At 43.6% G+C, this 16,480-nt stretch overlaps 1 long non-coding RNA gene across 1 annotated transcript in view; it reads left to right on the top strand.

Annotated features, from left to right (window-relative positions):
• The first annotated feature begins 2,235 nt into the window (after positions 1-2,235).
• Positions 2,236-16,480, top strand: part of LOC307226836 — a 53,786-nt gene continuing 39,541 nt past the window's right edge. Inside the window, exon 1 of the long non-coding RNA XR_013843569.1 lies at positions 2,236-2,297. This is a non-coding gene — a long non-coding RNA (uncharacterized lncRNA). The remainder of the gene's footprint in view (positions 2,298-16,480) is intronic.

Genomic DNA, 16,480 nt, shown 5'->3' with positions numbered 1-16,480 from the left:
AATCCTGCCGGTATGTTATCCCACGGCTGGTCTTAGGGGAATACCAGGAACATTTTACTGGTTTAACTCTGTGCCATCTGCAGCAGACCTTCTTTCACCATAACTTTTGTTCACAAAGATTGGTGACTCATGCCTGTGCTTATTAGAACGGAATCCTTTCTCTCTGATGCTAAAGCAATTGCAAGGTCACATGGCTAGGCAATGAGGATTCCACCCCCGCCCCCATGGTTGATTTGACAGCCCAGAACTAGGTTTACTAATTTTTTAGCTGTTCCCATGAAGTTGAGTAAGGTCATAGGGGCTCATTGTCAAACCAGAATAGAAGAATTTTAGATATATTGAGTAGACGCTGCAATTGTTTACAGCTTTTTACATATATGTATTTTGGTGTGGCTTTGAGTCTTTTTCTCTCCTTTTTTTTTGTTTGTTTGTTAGTTAGTGCCAATATATGCACCAGCAGGTTTAATATCAGGTAAAGCACCTTTTATGCTGTTTTGTTGTCTAAAAATAATATATTTGTGAAACACATTGATAATACATAACACTGGAAAGGGTTGCATCTTCCCAAAAAGTACAGGTGCTTTACAAAAAAGGGAGGAAAGGGAAGCTTTCCTGGCTTTTAACAAGAGTTAAAATGATAGCTTATGTATACTTATTAGTTACCTGTTCTTTGTAATTTTAACAGATCTACATTTTATCGTTTATTTATTTGCCTTTTTTATATTCCTATTTGAACTGAAGTTAAGCTTATTTCACTTTCCTAGCCTGTTTTGTTTATATAAAAAAAAGGGATCTTCTGTGTTCTTAGAAAATCTGCAAATAGTTTTGAATGGCCTCTTTCTCTTTGGACCAATTACCACTAACAGGTCAGCAAGACCTTTTTTTTTTTTTTACTGTATTCTTTCAATAAATGTACAATATTTGTATTGGATGTGTCTCAAATTTTGTTTGATGCTCAGGGGTTAATTTTACACTTTTCTCTTCCTCATTTAGATAAATTGTACATTATACAAACACTAATAAATGCTACTCACCCAGTTCTCAGAATTTGCTGTTGGGGAGGGGGGAGGAATTATGAGAAAACAAATATTACGTTTGAGTACAGTCGTACCTCGGAAGTCGAACACCTTGCAAGTTGAACATTTTGGCTCCCGAACCAAGTGTTCCAGTTTGCAAACGTTCTTTTGGAACCTGAACATCTGACGTGGGTTCCGCGGGTTGTGGCCAATTGGAAGCCACGCCTTGATTTCCAAATGTTTTGGAAGTTGAATGGACTTCCAGAACGGATTCCATTCGACTTCCAGGGTACGACTGTATTAGGAAAGAGGCTAAGAATAAAATGAATGGTATTATATTGCTTTTATAAATCTATAGTGTGACCAAATTTGAAACCTCCAGTACAATAAACCTGGGGATGAGTAGCCTGTAGATTGCAGACCTTGTTCTTTCCCCCTAAAATTCTTGGGCTCACCTGAGAGACTATAGGGTTTTCTTACAGGTCAATACCGTAGTCACTCCTTTCTGGAATCTCAATGGAAAAAGGGTCAGGGCAGGAGTCAGACAGAACCTCAGCACACTGACCTGTATAGCAACATAGCAGGTAGATGCTATGCCAGTCGGGATTAAATTCCAGCCACAACAATATCATCATATCCAGTGACAGCTCATCTCTTCATTTTTAAACCACACACTGACTTTAGTTATAACATGCCATGGTAAGGATAAAAAGAGAAGCAATGTTACGGAGAAAACTCTTACCTTTTTTATTTTAAAAAGTGTTTCCAAGTTGTAATGAATGTATGGGGGTTGCTCGTGCGTAAGTTGCTACCCTGCCTGGCTTGTTAGCCTGGTCAAACCTTTCCTGCCTGGACAGCCCTTCACTTCGTGGCTGTTCAGTCGCTAGCAGAATCCGTCAGTGGGCGTTTCTTAAACTTCTTCCAGCACAAAAGCTCTTTGACGCCAAGTCTACGCCTACTTTCCCTGCGCAGAAGTCCTCTGTGCAGGGTGGGTGTGGGCAGAGGAGGACCAGTGCTCTCCCCGCTGGTCTCCAGCGAAGAGTCCTGGAGACCCCTCTCCGATTCCCCCCGATCGCTCCCCTTTATCCCTGGTGTTACGTTGATTTTCTTCCCCAGCTGATGAGTTCCCTCTCTCCCTGCTTGCCCCTTCTCCGGCATCGCTTGGGAGCTCTGCCTCCACTCCTGGCTCCGATGTCAGTTCCCTGACACACGTGTTTCGTCAAAAACAGATTGAGGACACTATGCTGCAGTACCTTTGCAAATGTTCGTCCACGAAGGAAGGTCAGTCTTGCATTTTCTATGCTAAAATATTTACTTATTCAACACTGGGAAATGTTTTATAGTCTATAAGGTCTCAGGTTTGGCTCAGCTCTTGTTTTGTAAACTTGAATCCTGGTTAAAAGCCCTGCTCGGAAGAAGGGTTTTTGTTTTCTTGTGACAGAGGTCTCCGAAATTCGACATTCCATAGCTCCCCAGCGTCTTTTAAATATTTGAGACTGTCTTGGCCCACATTGCTTTCTTTCTGCTTGAAGTCTTATTCTGACTCTAATGCTTGCTGTCAGTTTAGCCAATTATATAAAATCCCAAGGGATTTTCAGGGCTGGAAGTTTGTTGATTTAAAAAATATATATAGTTTCGAGGGTAAAACACTAGAGATGGATGAAACAATGAAGAACAATATTAGGAGACAACTTTTCAACTCCAGCTTCTTCTGTGGGTGATGGATGATGGGTGGAAATCCCTTTTTTGGTTCCCGGGTACTTGGTTGCACATCACAATCTCTGAAACGTGAAGTACATAATGTTTCTATTAGACTAATGAGGCTTTTAAAATCCTTTCATCTTCATCCAACTTGGGTGTTTGAAGCAAAAATTAAGGTGGATTTTATTATGTGTCTAGGCTAGTGGTAGATGTGAAAATTTTGAGCTGGGGACTGTAGCTTTTAACCCCTGCATGTTTTGCTTCCCTCACCTACTTCTTGCTGATCGGCCCTTACATTGTGTAAATAAACCTTAATGACTTGGTTGCATGGTGTTGGTGGAGTGAAATGGCTAAAGAGTTTGAGATGTAAACCATGAAGTTTTGAAGTTTTGATTGGAAGATGGAAAGGAAATTCTTAGTAAGAGGCTATGCCTGGGGGGGGGGGATGTTAATGGATTTTTGCTGCTTTTCAAATATGGCTGAGATCAGAAAAGATGAATAAAGGACTTTCCCTATATTAAAGATGAAAAAGACTTCAAGGATGGCTCCAATTCAGATTTTAACCTCAGCAAGGAACCCCCTAAGGTGTGGCCAACTTTTTATCTCTTAGCTTCATCCTTCTGTTTCATTTAGAGTAATTTACTTGACTGCCAAGGTTGGTATAAAGGTGAAGCACTTTGGGCACTCTGAAGTTCAATCTAAATGCTATTCTTTTATTTCATACTGAATATGGGAAGCTCATAAAATGAGGAGAGGGCTTAGAATTCCTTTTGCTTAATTTAAATGAGGATCTCAAGTGAAGTGAGAAGTGAGCACCACTGAGCATACCCCAAAACACAAAACACCTGAAAGACCACCTTCTTCCTTTTAGACCCTCTCAGGTGCTAAGATCAGTAGAAGGAGCCCTCTTGGTTGTTCTTCCACCCTCAGAAGCTTGTAACGGCCCAGGAGAGGGATTTATCTGTGGTATCCCCTAAGTTGTGGAATTCCCTTCCTACAGAATTAGATCTGGCACCTTCATTATACATCTTTTGGAAAATGCTGAAGGTGCAGCTCTTCACCCTGGGCTTTTCACACTTGAGATGTATATTTTTGGGACGCACCTTATTTTTGAAATTGTATGTCGTTTTACTGTTTTTAATACCGTGTTTTAACGAAGCTTCAGTGTCTAAGGTGTATCTGAGCTACAGTCTGTCTTGCATTGCTGACCCTTTCCCTCACTTCTGACCTTATCTCCTAGATGCCCTTCATTCATAGTTGCTGGCTCTCTCCAGAGTGCTGCCTATGAGCCATCTCAGGGGCTGGGTCACCCCTGTCCTTTCCTGGTCCACTTCCCTGACCCTTAAGTTGACGGAGTTAAGTCTTGAATGGATGTTGAGTTGGAGCTAGAGCAGACTAGCGGTTCAGCCAGCTGAGAAAATCTCTAATAGGAAGATTTTTTTGAAACAAGGCTTTTAAGCAGACTGTTTTGACTTTGCTATTGGATAATAATGGGCAAAATTGTGAAAAACTGGGGACAACTTCTCTCTTTCAAACCCTGCAACCTCTAAAGGTCAGGAGAAGTAGAGCCTGCTAAGAAGTCCCTGCTAATTAGCTGTGGTGGCAGCAGAAGGAAAAGAAGACGGAAATAGTGGAAATGGCAGTAGTTCATAACTTGGAGAAATTTAAAATCCCCATGCGGAATGTGTTATGATTGTTTAGTGCAGCGGCAGCATTTTAAAGTTTCTCTCTGGTGTCCTAAGCAGACACCCAAACCTTGAAGATATGGAGAACTTGTAATATGAGGTTATCAGATGTCCCTGTTTCCCGGTGACAGTCCCCGGATTTACAAATCAGCCCCCATACAAAATCCATTGAAGTTGAAAAGTGTCCCCGGATTCATTGAAAAAAATCTGGTAACCTTATTGTAATAAACACTGTGTCCGACTTGTGGACTGAATCAGATAGAAGTGCGGTTCAGATAACACAGAAATTTGGAGAGTCAGAGAGCTGGCATTCCATGCTGAAGATTTATCAAAGGGAAACGTGGATGAGGGCAGTGATCTGCTACACAGATTCAGCTTGTGTCATCACTGACACCCTTTTGCAACCAATTAGACTCCAGATCAAGTCATCTAAGTATGCCGTTCATAAGCCTTGTAAAAACAATGCTGGTAGGGAGAGTGTGGGAGTTGGGCACCCAATCTCTTCAAAGAAGCCTATTGCTCCTCCAGTCGTAAGAACAAGAAAAGCAAAACAAATACAGTGGTGCCTCGCAAGACGAAATTAATCCGTTCCGTGAGGCTCTTCGTATAGCGGCTTTTTCGTCTTGCAAAGCAAGCCCGTTGACAGCTTAGTGGATTAGCGCTATTAGCGGTTTAGTGGCTTTTAGCGATCAGCTGTTAAGTGGCTTATCAGCGGATCAGCTGATAAGCGGCTTAGGAAAAGGGGGGAAGGGGGGGGAAACCCGCAGGAATTCGCAAGACATTTTCGTCTTGCGAAGCAAGCCCATAGGGAAATTTGTTTTGCGAAGCGCCTCCAAAACGGAAAACCCTTTCGTCTAGCGGGTTTTCCGTCTTGCGAGGCGTTCGTCTTGCGGGGCACCACTGTACAGGGATACCTCAGTTGGATCAACTCATAAAGCACGCCCAAAAGCATTTAATTGAAGAGTTACTTCCTGCTCTTTGCAGCCTCCATGCTTGATGGACACGCCTGCTGCTCTCCCTTCCATACCATTCTTCATGGACAAGTAGCAATTGGATCCACGATGCAGCCAAAATGGAACCTCCATGCAGCTAACAACGAAATCAGATATTTGCATGGAAATTGGAGAGGAAGCCCTTGCGTTGATATTTTATCCACAAGCTCTGTTTAAAGAGCCAAGGAAGACCAGTTATAAATCACCTGCCCTGTTGTAAGGTCGTCCTATTAAGCCAAGAGGACTACATCAGTGTTTGTGAATTGGCCTCCTAGGAAATGTCGAGTGATAGTGATAAATTACCCCAACAGGAAACAGCCTTGTGTCTTCTGGCTAATTAACTGAAAACGTTATCTATGAACCCGGTCATTACAAAGACCCTTGGTTAGAAAAGCAATCTGTGTGAAGCTTAGGAGTTATTTGAAGAAATCCATTATTAAAGCCAGGTTGGGTAAGTAATTGGTATGGGGTGTTTTAAACCCCCTCAGTCTGTATCATCGGAGGCCAAGCTGTTTCTATAGATCCTATAATTATGGTCATACACTTCTTGTCCCCACTTCCAGAATCTGAATGAGTTCTGAATCTGAATGAGAATCTGAATTGATTAACCTTTATAGGGATTTCCCTATAAAATGGAGTAAGGTGGTCAGGAGAAATGAGTAAATTGTGCCTGCACTTATTTTTGAGAAGTTAAATCTAAAACAAAAATATAAGCAAAACATGCTTTCTGTAAGAAATCATACTGGCATTGTAGCAGTTCACCCTTTGGACGCAGGTGGCGCTGTGGTGTAAACCACTGAGAAGGGCTTGCCGATTGGAAGATTGGCGGTTCGAATCCCTGTGACGGAGTGAGCTGCTGTTGCTCAGTCCCAGCTTCTGCCAACCTAGCAGTTCGAAAGCACGTCAAAGTGCAAGTAGATAAATAGGTACCACTCCGGCGGGAAGGTAAAGAGCGTTTCCATGCGCTGCTCTGGTTTCGCCAGAAGCGGCTTACTCATGCCTGGAAAAACTGTCTGCGGACAAATGTCGGCTCCCTCGGCCAGTAAAGCGAGATGAGCGCCGCAACCCCAGAGTTGTCTGTGACTGGACTTAACTGTCAGGGGTCCTTTACCTTTTTACCAGGGAAAAGGACCATACCAGATGAAACAAACAGAGATGTAGGGAAAGTTTGACTTTCCAGACAGCAACAAGAACGGAAGTGCCCCTCCCCACCTCCTGTAATCCAAGTATTTAAAGCGCTGGAGTCTCCCCAATAAATCCTGGGAATCTGTTCGTTAATGGTGCTGGCAATTGTAGCTATGAGGAGTAAACTACAGGTCCCAGGATTATTCAGAGGGAGTCATGTCCTTTAAAAGTTATGGTGTGGCCATGATCTCTCAAATACCCCAGAAGCTTCTATTTGCATTTCAGACAAACACACAAAAACTTCTTTTTTTTAACTGCAAGTTTAGGCCCTAGGAGACATCTGGCCAACTTTGTCTTCTTGGGATGGGGCTTATGTTGGGTGTTCATTGGCAACACAATTTGAGCTGTTTCTCTGAGTCACATGAAAGCAAATCCTGGTTTCCCTTCACACAGAGAGGGGGGGTGGTAAAATGACAAAAGTGACCTTTTCATCTTCAAACTTGCACCATTCTTGGTGTTTATAAGGATGAAAAAAAAGTCAACACAGCTATTTAATCCTTTTGTGTGCTTCCTTTGAGGAATTTTATGAATTACTGATCAGTCACTTGTGTGAAAGCAGTAGTTTCCTTGTCCTTAAATTTAACTGTCAGGAATTAAAGTGCATGTCAAAACACAGTAAAGGTCAGGCTTGTTGTGTTTTGAAGAGAAAAACAATGTTGCTTTTCCTTCTATTGAATTTGGGGTTCAAAGAGTATTTAAAATAAATGGTCTGTCACCTTGATGTTAATCGTGACACTTCTTGTGTGACAAATTACTACATCAGCTCAAGAAAGCTTTAAAAAAATTAAACAATCTCCCCCATCCTTGTGATAAACTGACAAGGAAAAAGTAGATCAGAAACCTTGACTTTACAGATTACCAGATGTATGGTTTATATTCTTGAGTGTCTGTAGAGTTATCAGAGCAATGCCATTTACTAAATCTACAGAAATATGACAGGCACCACAGAACTGAAATTATGTTTCCCTTGCAGTGTATTAAAGTGAAAGAGCATAACACGATGTTCTGTCTTATTACCTTTAGGGCACAGCTCTTGGGAAAGTCAAGTTAGGAAAATGGTATTTCTGCCAAGATCGTGGAAAGGATCCCATATAGAATCAGCAGGCTCCATAATCTCTCTCCAAGAGATAACCTCAAGCAAACTTGGGAAGAGCTCACTTAATGCTTCCTAGTGTGGCACAACTTCATCACCAAAGGACATGGCAAAAGCAAGAAAAGTTGTGAGACGTTACAGGGCTAGAAAGATGGGACATGTGTTGTGCAGGCTTTTTGCCTTAATAGTGTAAGGACTTAAGAAGCCTTGTCCACTGCATTAAGCCATAGAGATTCTCTGATTTGGTCTTATCTGTATAGTTTGCCTACCCCCCACAAACTTATTTCTACACAGTAAAGAAAGGCTACTGACTTGCAACCAGGTAAGTAAATTAAGACCACCCCTTCAGAGAAATTAGACACCCCTAAAATTTGTATCCTTCACTGCTCTAAGCACTCCTTTTTAAGGTGGGAGATGTTGGAGGAATGGGTGGGAATTGTGTGATTGCCCAAAGTGGTTGTCCATCTCACTGGGCTTCCGACAAAGGGTTTTTCTCCACTTATTTTGTAGCTTTCTTCCTTATCAGCTAGTCTAATTCCATCATATGTGCCAAGGCTATTCCATTTTGGATATAACTTTGCCAGGCTCGATCAGATGTGCCAGATCAAAATATCAACAAGAAAAAGATTCACCAATATGGCAATGTTGATAGGAAGGCACGTCCATCATGTTCTAGAAATGAGAGAGTTCTGGAATAATAAGCTGGTCACCTGAGCAAGCGTAGGCTGATGGAGAAGCTGGTGTTAACTGAGGTTAATAAGATATGCCAATGATTAATTCATATTTCAAATAATTGCAAGCTTAAGCAAAGCCATCACATACCTTCCAAGGGAAATAAATGTTTCGGGGTATATTTGAAAAGGATATCCAGCACTCTTGTCTGTTGTGAGTTCTGATCTTTAGGTTTTCATGATAGAATCGTTCAAGTGATGAGCAGCCAACTTTGCTCTCAAGTAAAAAATGCTTATCTTATACAGCCAGTTTATGAACTGGAAGGCAGAAGGCAACAACAATATTAGGAAGTCCCCAAGCAACCTCTATTTAGGGCAGGTAACTTTGTCCGAGGTCACCTTTGACTTGAAGTGTGATGTTGGCTGTGTATTCCATCCAGGATCCAAGATAGCATGCATGCAAATATCAGCTGCTGGGGGGTCATGAGCAGGAGAGGGCTGTTGCCTTCATGTCCTGCTTGTGGACTTCCTTTGATGTCCGATTGGCCACTGTGGGGAACAGCATGTTGGCCTTTGATCTGATCCAGAGGGGATCTTCTTACATTCTTTGGGTCACTTATGATGCCTTTCTGCTTTAAAAAAAGGGGGGTGCAGAAGAATTATACTGACTTTATTCTGCTTAAGGCAAGTCTATGTACACAGTTCCTGGAAGTTGGGTTGGTTGTTTTTTTATCAGTGATCATGCCTGAGAACATAAAATTCTATGGGAAAGTAATGCCATTAGAAGTACTTGGCCCTCTCTAAAGTGGCTGTCACTCATAGTTTCATTTTCTCATGGGGCTGCGAAAGCTGGAATTCGAGATAGAAGATTCCTTTTGATAGTCTTGAACAATCAGTTTGAATTGTAATTTGTACTAGTCAAGGTGTTTCATTTCCACTTTTGGTTTAAAAGAAATAGATTTGGCAGCCTTTCCAGGAGAGAAAATAAGTTCCATTGAACTTGTGTCTATGCTCCTGTCCCTCGGATCCAGGCGGATTCACTCTTCATAAAGCTATTTAGATTAGATTCCTGGAACAACAAATGCATTCTGACAAGCGTCCCATATAAGAAGGGAGCCAATTATTGGGTCTCCTGAACTGGCATCGCTGTGCAGAATGATACAGAGAAGTCAGCCACGTCCGTCAGCTTATTATTCCGACAGTCATAAGGATATTACGTGAAATCCCTGAAGGTAAGTCGATCTCATAAAACCCAAGCTGGCAGAGACTCTGAAGTGCTAATTTGTTCTCACCCTCTCGCTCCCTGCCTGAATTAAGCCAAAGGTCCAAATATAGATGCCCCTGGTTATTGTTAAGCCTGCTGGAATGCTGCCGCATTGTCCTGATTGAAAGGATAAAAAAGAAAACCGCTGAAAGAAATGTCCTGAATGCCTTTTCCCCCCCTTAACTCTTGGGCTGCAAATGACACAAGAGCAGGGAAATGCGCATACATTATTTATGTGTGACATTCAGTCAAGCAGAGATTACAAGGGCTGCCGTTGGTGCTGCTCTAATTGTGAGATCAGTTAATCCTCGCACCCCACTGCTTGTACGAAGCCTGTAAGGGGGAAATCTACAGCCTTCCCTGTATTAAAAGCAATGTCTTTGCATTAACAGAGCCAACCAAAGCTGAGGCTCGGTGACAAACCAAGGCATGCCTTGTCTAGCACAGCCGAATTTTGTTTAGCTTCCAAATGAATGCAAGGCGTAGAGCTCCAGACGAGCAAAACGGCTCGGTTCGTCTGCTATGGGTTGCCAAGACCAAGCAATTTAATCCTCTTTTTTGACAGCGTTTCACACTCCCCCACTTCTTGAGCAGTAGGACGTTCCAGAGCATCCTTCTCTCCGCTCCCCACCCGCCCCCAACAACAGGGCTGCTTTTCACATAAAAGGAATGTGCTGGAAACTTACAGGGCAACTGTGATAATCTGGATGCAAGCTGAGCAAAGAGGAGGTGAAAAACGTTCTGGACAACTGTGCTAGCGTTAAGGATAGCAGATGTTCTCCCAAAGCTACAGCTTAGATGGGGGGTATTTCAGCCTGAGGGGACATCCCAGTAACAGGCAGAACCAAGAAGAAGCAACAACAACGGGTTCTGTTGTTGTGCCATAGGCTAGTTTGTACATAGACTAAGGCAACCCTCTCTATCCTCCATTCATCCAAGCAAGCAAGAGACATTATCCAAGTTCAAGGACGTGTTCCAGCCAGACCTAAACACTTAAAGAGGACACAAAGCAGGGGCGGTGAGAGGTGTGGCTTCAGGAGAGGAGCTTCAGCTAGGCCTGGGTAGGGAGGCCTGGAGACCCACATCCAATTCTCAGGTCTGAGGTTCCCCATTTCAGAGCTAGGGCATCCCTTTGAAAGCTGAACTTTGTTGCTTCTTGGGAGCGGCCAGCGGTACCATATAACACCGGTCCTGAAAGACCTACATTGACTCCCAGTGTTTCCGAGCACAGTTCAAAGTGTTGGCAGGCACTGACCTTTAAAGCCCTAAATGGCCTCAGCCCAGTATACCTGAAGGAGCGTCTCCACCCCCATCGTTCTACCCGGACACTGAGGTCCAGCTCCGAGGGCCTTCTGGTGGTTCTCTGACTATGAGAAGCAAAGTTACAGAGAACGAGGCAGGGGGCCTTCTCAATTCTGGCGCCCGCCCTGTGGAACACCCTCCCATCAGATGTCAAGGAGATTAGTAACTACATGCCTTTAGAAGACATCTGAAGGCGGGCCTATATAGGAAAGCCTTTTAATGTATACTGTTTTATTATGTTTTGTATACGTTGGAAGCCACCCAGAGTGGCTGGAGCAACCTAGTCAGATGGGCGAGGTACCAATAATAAATTATTTACCATTACAGTATTATTATTATTATAATACTTAATTCGTTCCAGTGGTCCGTTCTTAACCTGAAACTGTTCTTAACCTGAAGCACCACTTTAGCTAATGGGGCCTCCTGCTGTTGCCACACTGCTGGAGCACAATTTCTGTTCTCATTCTGAAGCAAAGTTCTTAACCTGAAGCACTATTTCTGGGTTAGCGGAGTCTGTAACCTGAAGTGTATGTAACCTGAAGCATATGTAACCTGAGGTACCACTGTATTATTATTATTATTATTATTATTATTATTATTATTATTATTACCAGTTAGCCTGAAACAACAACAGTCCACAGGCACCAGACTTTTCTATTCTACTGGCTACATTCAAACTGCCAATCCGTTTACTTTTGCTCACACCCAAACAGAATGTGTTTTCCCCTCCTAGTAGCCACTAGCCATTAGGCAAATGGTGAAGCTAAACAAAGTGTGTTGTGTCATCTCTTCAAGAGGCAGAACACAATAGCATCCCCATAGCACACTGATCTTAGGTCCAGTGTGCTGTCTAGCTCCTCCTAACTCTACATGCATTGCAGGGTAATGCCTACTAGGTATCCAGCTAAAAAGTAATACAAATGTTTCAGTCTTGTCTCTGGGCAGATCTACACTCATGGTTTATAACATTAAGGAAGGTTTAAGGATTGTAGATGGACACATTATGTTCTGCTTTTAGCGTTAATAATGCATTATTAATATGTGACACCAGAGGGAGCTGCAGAGCAACCAGGAACCGGCAGTAAAGAAACAGCATTTTTACGAAGAAAACAAGGTATTTAATTCACCATGCCCTGTGACATTTTAGAACAATATATCTAATAACATGAAACAGGTCAGTGTAGATCCAGCCTCTGTTTCTTTGCTAAGCCTGCGATCCTTGGCATTCTCCTGGGGGAGTTAACTTCCAGGCAGTGGGACTCAACACACTGTAGGGGCTGGTAAAATTTGGACTCCGTATATCTGGAGTTCTTCGTATATCTGGAGTGTTTAAATGTTAGAATTGGATTGCTATCTGCCTGCACTTATCCAGCAGTACAGATTTAGGTGTCCAAAGTCAAAAAAAGGGCTGGGGGTGGGAATATAGCCCCAGAAATCTATTGATTTCTGCCATTGGGGTGCTTTTTGACCATCCAAGTGTTAACAGATTGGCATAACACATGTCCTGTCGCAGTAGACTTCAACCTTTTCAGACTCAGGGCCCACTTTTAACCCAAATCTGCATTTGGGACCCATTTCCTAATATCTTGCCATTTATTTGCATGGTGTTTAGTGCTTCTGTTGTGACCCACCTTGAATCAGGTCCTGACCCACCAGGGGGTCCCAACCTATCAGTTAAAGACCAGTGTCCTGTGGTATTACCCACCCAATTGATCGCTGAAGAATTGATGCTTTTGAATTATGGTGCTGGAGGAGACTCTTGAGAGTCCCATGGACTGCAAGAAGATCAAACGTATCCATTCTGAAGGAAATCAGCCCTGAGTGCTCACTCGTGAAGCTGAGGCTCCAATACTTTGGCCACCTCATGAGAAGAGAAGACTCCCTGGAAAAGACCCTGATGTTGGGAAAGATTGAGGCACACAAGGAGAAGGGGACGACAGAGGACGAGATGGTTGGACAGTGTTCTCGAAGCTACCAGCATGAGTCTGACCAAACTGCAGGAGGCAGTGGAAGACAGGAGTGCCTGGCGTGCTCTGGTCCATGGGGTCACGAAGAGTCGGACACGACTAAACGACTAAACAACAATAACAACAATATTGGTAGGGCGGTGCAGTCTTCATTGGATTCCACACCCTTGGTGTTTTATTGCTCTGTGAACTTTAGCCAGTGGTGGAGGGGGGAAAGTCCCGCAAAACCATTTATGTAAGGCTTTAAAAACAAAAACAAAACAGGTTTGGGTTAACTACTCATTCAGATTCCAAAACTGTGACCGCCCTGGTACACCAGCATTCAACCTCCTTGGCCATCATCTCACCCACTCCAGGTATTTGAATATCGGTTGCTTGCTTGCTTCTCGGGACCCTTGTGCCTTGCATATCCCAAGAAGGTAATAGGAGCACGACATGAGCCGTTTAAAGCTGTGCAGGAAATCAGCCCCATCTCTTAAAATGACAGACACAACCAAAGGCATCTCTGTGTGGCTGCTTTGCACATGAGAGTCATAACAACAACAGCAGAGCTGCTTCTGAAAGGGTCGCGCTCCCCAGCGGGAAGTAGCTGGAGCTAGTCGATGAGTAGGCATGTGCTTGTCGGGGGGTTGGGGTGCACAGTGACAGCGTTTGCCTCAAGGCAACAGATCCTTGCAAGCTACAGGGCTGACAGCAGCAATTCAACACTCAGAGTCTTGCAGCACAAAATATAATGGCTTCACAATAGATTTCCTGTGGCCAAGGGACTTGAAACTGACGTTAGCATAGGCCTCCCCATATATAGCTCTTAAACAGCAGAAGGTATTTGTGTTTCCAAGCAGCATGCGGAAACTGCTCCGCTGTCCTCAGGCAAATAAAGGCAGTGGCTGGTCTTGCAGGCTGAGGAGCATACTAGGGCTCCAGACGCAGTGCCCTGTATTTCTCTTCTTTAAGCTACTGAGACAAAGAGCTTTTGCATTTTTTGACACCCTGCCTGGAGAAGTAGGTGATGTTGGCACTGAGAGAAACAAATACCAGGCTGCCTTGTCTTTTGAAGCTAGTTCAGTTGCCGGTCCATTTCACGTGCTCCCCCCCCCCAAAAAAAAAAAGCTATTTAGTGATTTTAGCAGTACCAAGTGGACTATTTGTTCATTTTTGCAGAGGAGAGTGTGTCCTGGGTTCATTATTGGCTCTTAATTTATTTGTATGTGTAAACCTCTTTTCCACCCCAGAGTGGCTGGGGCAACCTAGGCAGATAGGCGGGATACAAATACCACTTAATTCGTTCTGGAGGTCTGTTCTTAACCTGAAACTGTTCTTAACCTGAGGTACCACTTTAGCTAATGGGGCCTCCCGCTGCCGCCACGCCACCGCCACACAGTTTCTGTTCTCATCCTAAAGCAATTTCTGGGTTAGCGGAGTCTGTAACCTGAAGTGTCTGTAACGCAAGGTACCACTGTATTGTTATTGTTATTTATTTATTATTATTATTACTGAAATATACTCAGAGTTGAGTGTTGATTTCATGCTTTTATTTCAGCTCATGCTAAACAGTGAGTGAGGGTCTTTCCCCAAAAAAACCTCTGGCTATATATACATTATTTACACAATGGGTCCCACGTGATTGGCTGATTCAACTCCCCTCCTGGAGCCTGATTGGGCTGCTCTTGCAGGCCAATCAGGTTGCTGATTCACTTCCTCCTGGAGCAGGATTGGGCGGCTCCTGCAGAGCAATCAGGTTGCTGCCTTCCAGGATCCTACCTGCCTGTTGTTCTAAGATCCAAGCCCAGTACATAACAATTACCTAATTGGCACTTTCCAAAACTATACAGCCATCCTTCAAAATTCACACTTCTCCAAATCTGTGTGTCTCTCTCTGTGTGTGTACATAAATATGAAAATAACATACAAAATGCATTCTGTCAGAGAAAATTGCTTGCAAAAATGGAGAATTCCAGGCAGCAGCACAATTCCATAAAAGTCATTTGAACATTGTTAGAATTGCAGAGTTGGAAAGGTGCCTAAGGGTCATCTAGTCCAACCTTCTGCAGTGCAGGAATCCTGCCCACAGCCATCCCTGGGTGGGCTTGAACCACCAACCTTCTGGTTAACAGCCAGGATCACTGAACCATTGTCATCATCAAACTAGGAGCCATATGATATCAAAATAGTAATTTATGGAAATGGTCAGCAGGAGCATATATTGGCGCATAAGGACAGTGCATCGTACAGCAAATAAGCGGCATCCATATGTTGCAGATGGCTTAGTGGTACACTGATAAGTAATTAATGTAATTAATTCCATATCTTACTCAGGCACTATATAAGAATCCACATCTTATTTAGGCACTAATTTTTATTAACCTTAGGCACTGTGTTCAGCAAAAACAGCGGCCCTGGAAACGGCAAAAGAGCATCTGTGTGTGAAGTCTTCCAGGTTGACTGTGCTTTTCAATGTCTCTAACAAGCCTAATAACAGAGGAAGTGTCAACGGTAATTGGACGACATCGAGAGTGTTAATTACCATCATCCAGTATTGTTTGACTCCTGCAGGAAGATGTCCTTGGCCAATTAACAAAACCAACATTTACCTTCAAAAATATTTTTCACGTCTGCTAAAACGCTTTAGTCTCTCTGTCTGAAGACCTAACAAGAGAATTTGCCCTGGAACCAGAGTGGGGAAGCAGTTAAAAGGGTCAGAATAAGACCTGGGAGATCAGGGGTGCCAACTTTAATAAAACATGGGGGGGGGGGCGATAGGTAAATCCCAACCCACATAATCGATCACATGATGCTGTGCATGCACACTATTTGAATGGTAATGCCTGTTGATTGATATTTGTGCCCCCTCAAATATTTTAGGGGAGGCATAAACCCTCAGCCTCTAAGAGTTGGCTCCTATGTGGGAGATCGCTGCTTGGCCTTGTCGCACACAACACAACCCAGTGATTGGTCTGGTTCGCACATTGCAGTCAACCAAAATACAGTGGTACCTCGGGTTAAGTACTTAATTCGTTCCAGAGGTCCGTTCTTCACCTGAAACTGTTCTTAACCTGAAGCACCACTTTAGCTAATGGGGCCTCCTGCTGCCGCCGCGCTGCCGGAGCACGATTTCTGTTCTTATCCTGAAGCAAAGTTCTTAACCCAAGGTAGTATTTCTGGGTTAGTGGAGTCTGTAACCTGAAGCGTATGTAACCTGAAGCTTATGTAAGCTGAGGTACCACTGTATGGCTTTTGTAAAAACTGGTTTGAGCACAATTTTTAGCAGCTGCAGGAAAGTGGGGGTGGTGCAGGCACGCTCTTGGCTGAGATGCCTCACTCTGTGGACAGACCCCCTTTGGCCCTTCCTCAGAGGGAGACTGGGCAGAGGGAAGCAGGGGCCAGAGAGCCTGAAGGGACTTCCTCTGGGGGGAGAAGCAATGGCGGCGGCAGTACCTGTGGACCGTGAGGAAAGTTGATGGAGGTCTCAGAGCAGACATCTTGGTTTAGCACATGGAAGTGCTGACCTGAATGCCAGAGATTTACAACAAGAACCCCACAGTTGTCTGGAGGTATTAGGTCTCTGTTGAAGGTTAGGGCTTAGAATCAGTAGTTTGAAACACCC

Source organism: Podarcis cretensis, assembly GCF_951804945.1.
Source record: "Podarcis cretensis genome assembly, chromosome: 11".
Classification (NCBI taxonomy): domain Eukaryota; kingdom Metazoa; phylum Chordata; class Lepidosauria; order Squamata; family Lacertidae; genus Podarcis; species Podarcis cretensis.
Note: the sequence above shows the minus strand (reverse complement) of the source record. Positions and strands in the feature narration are given on the sequence as shown.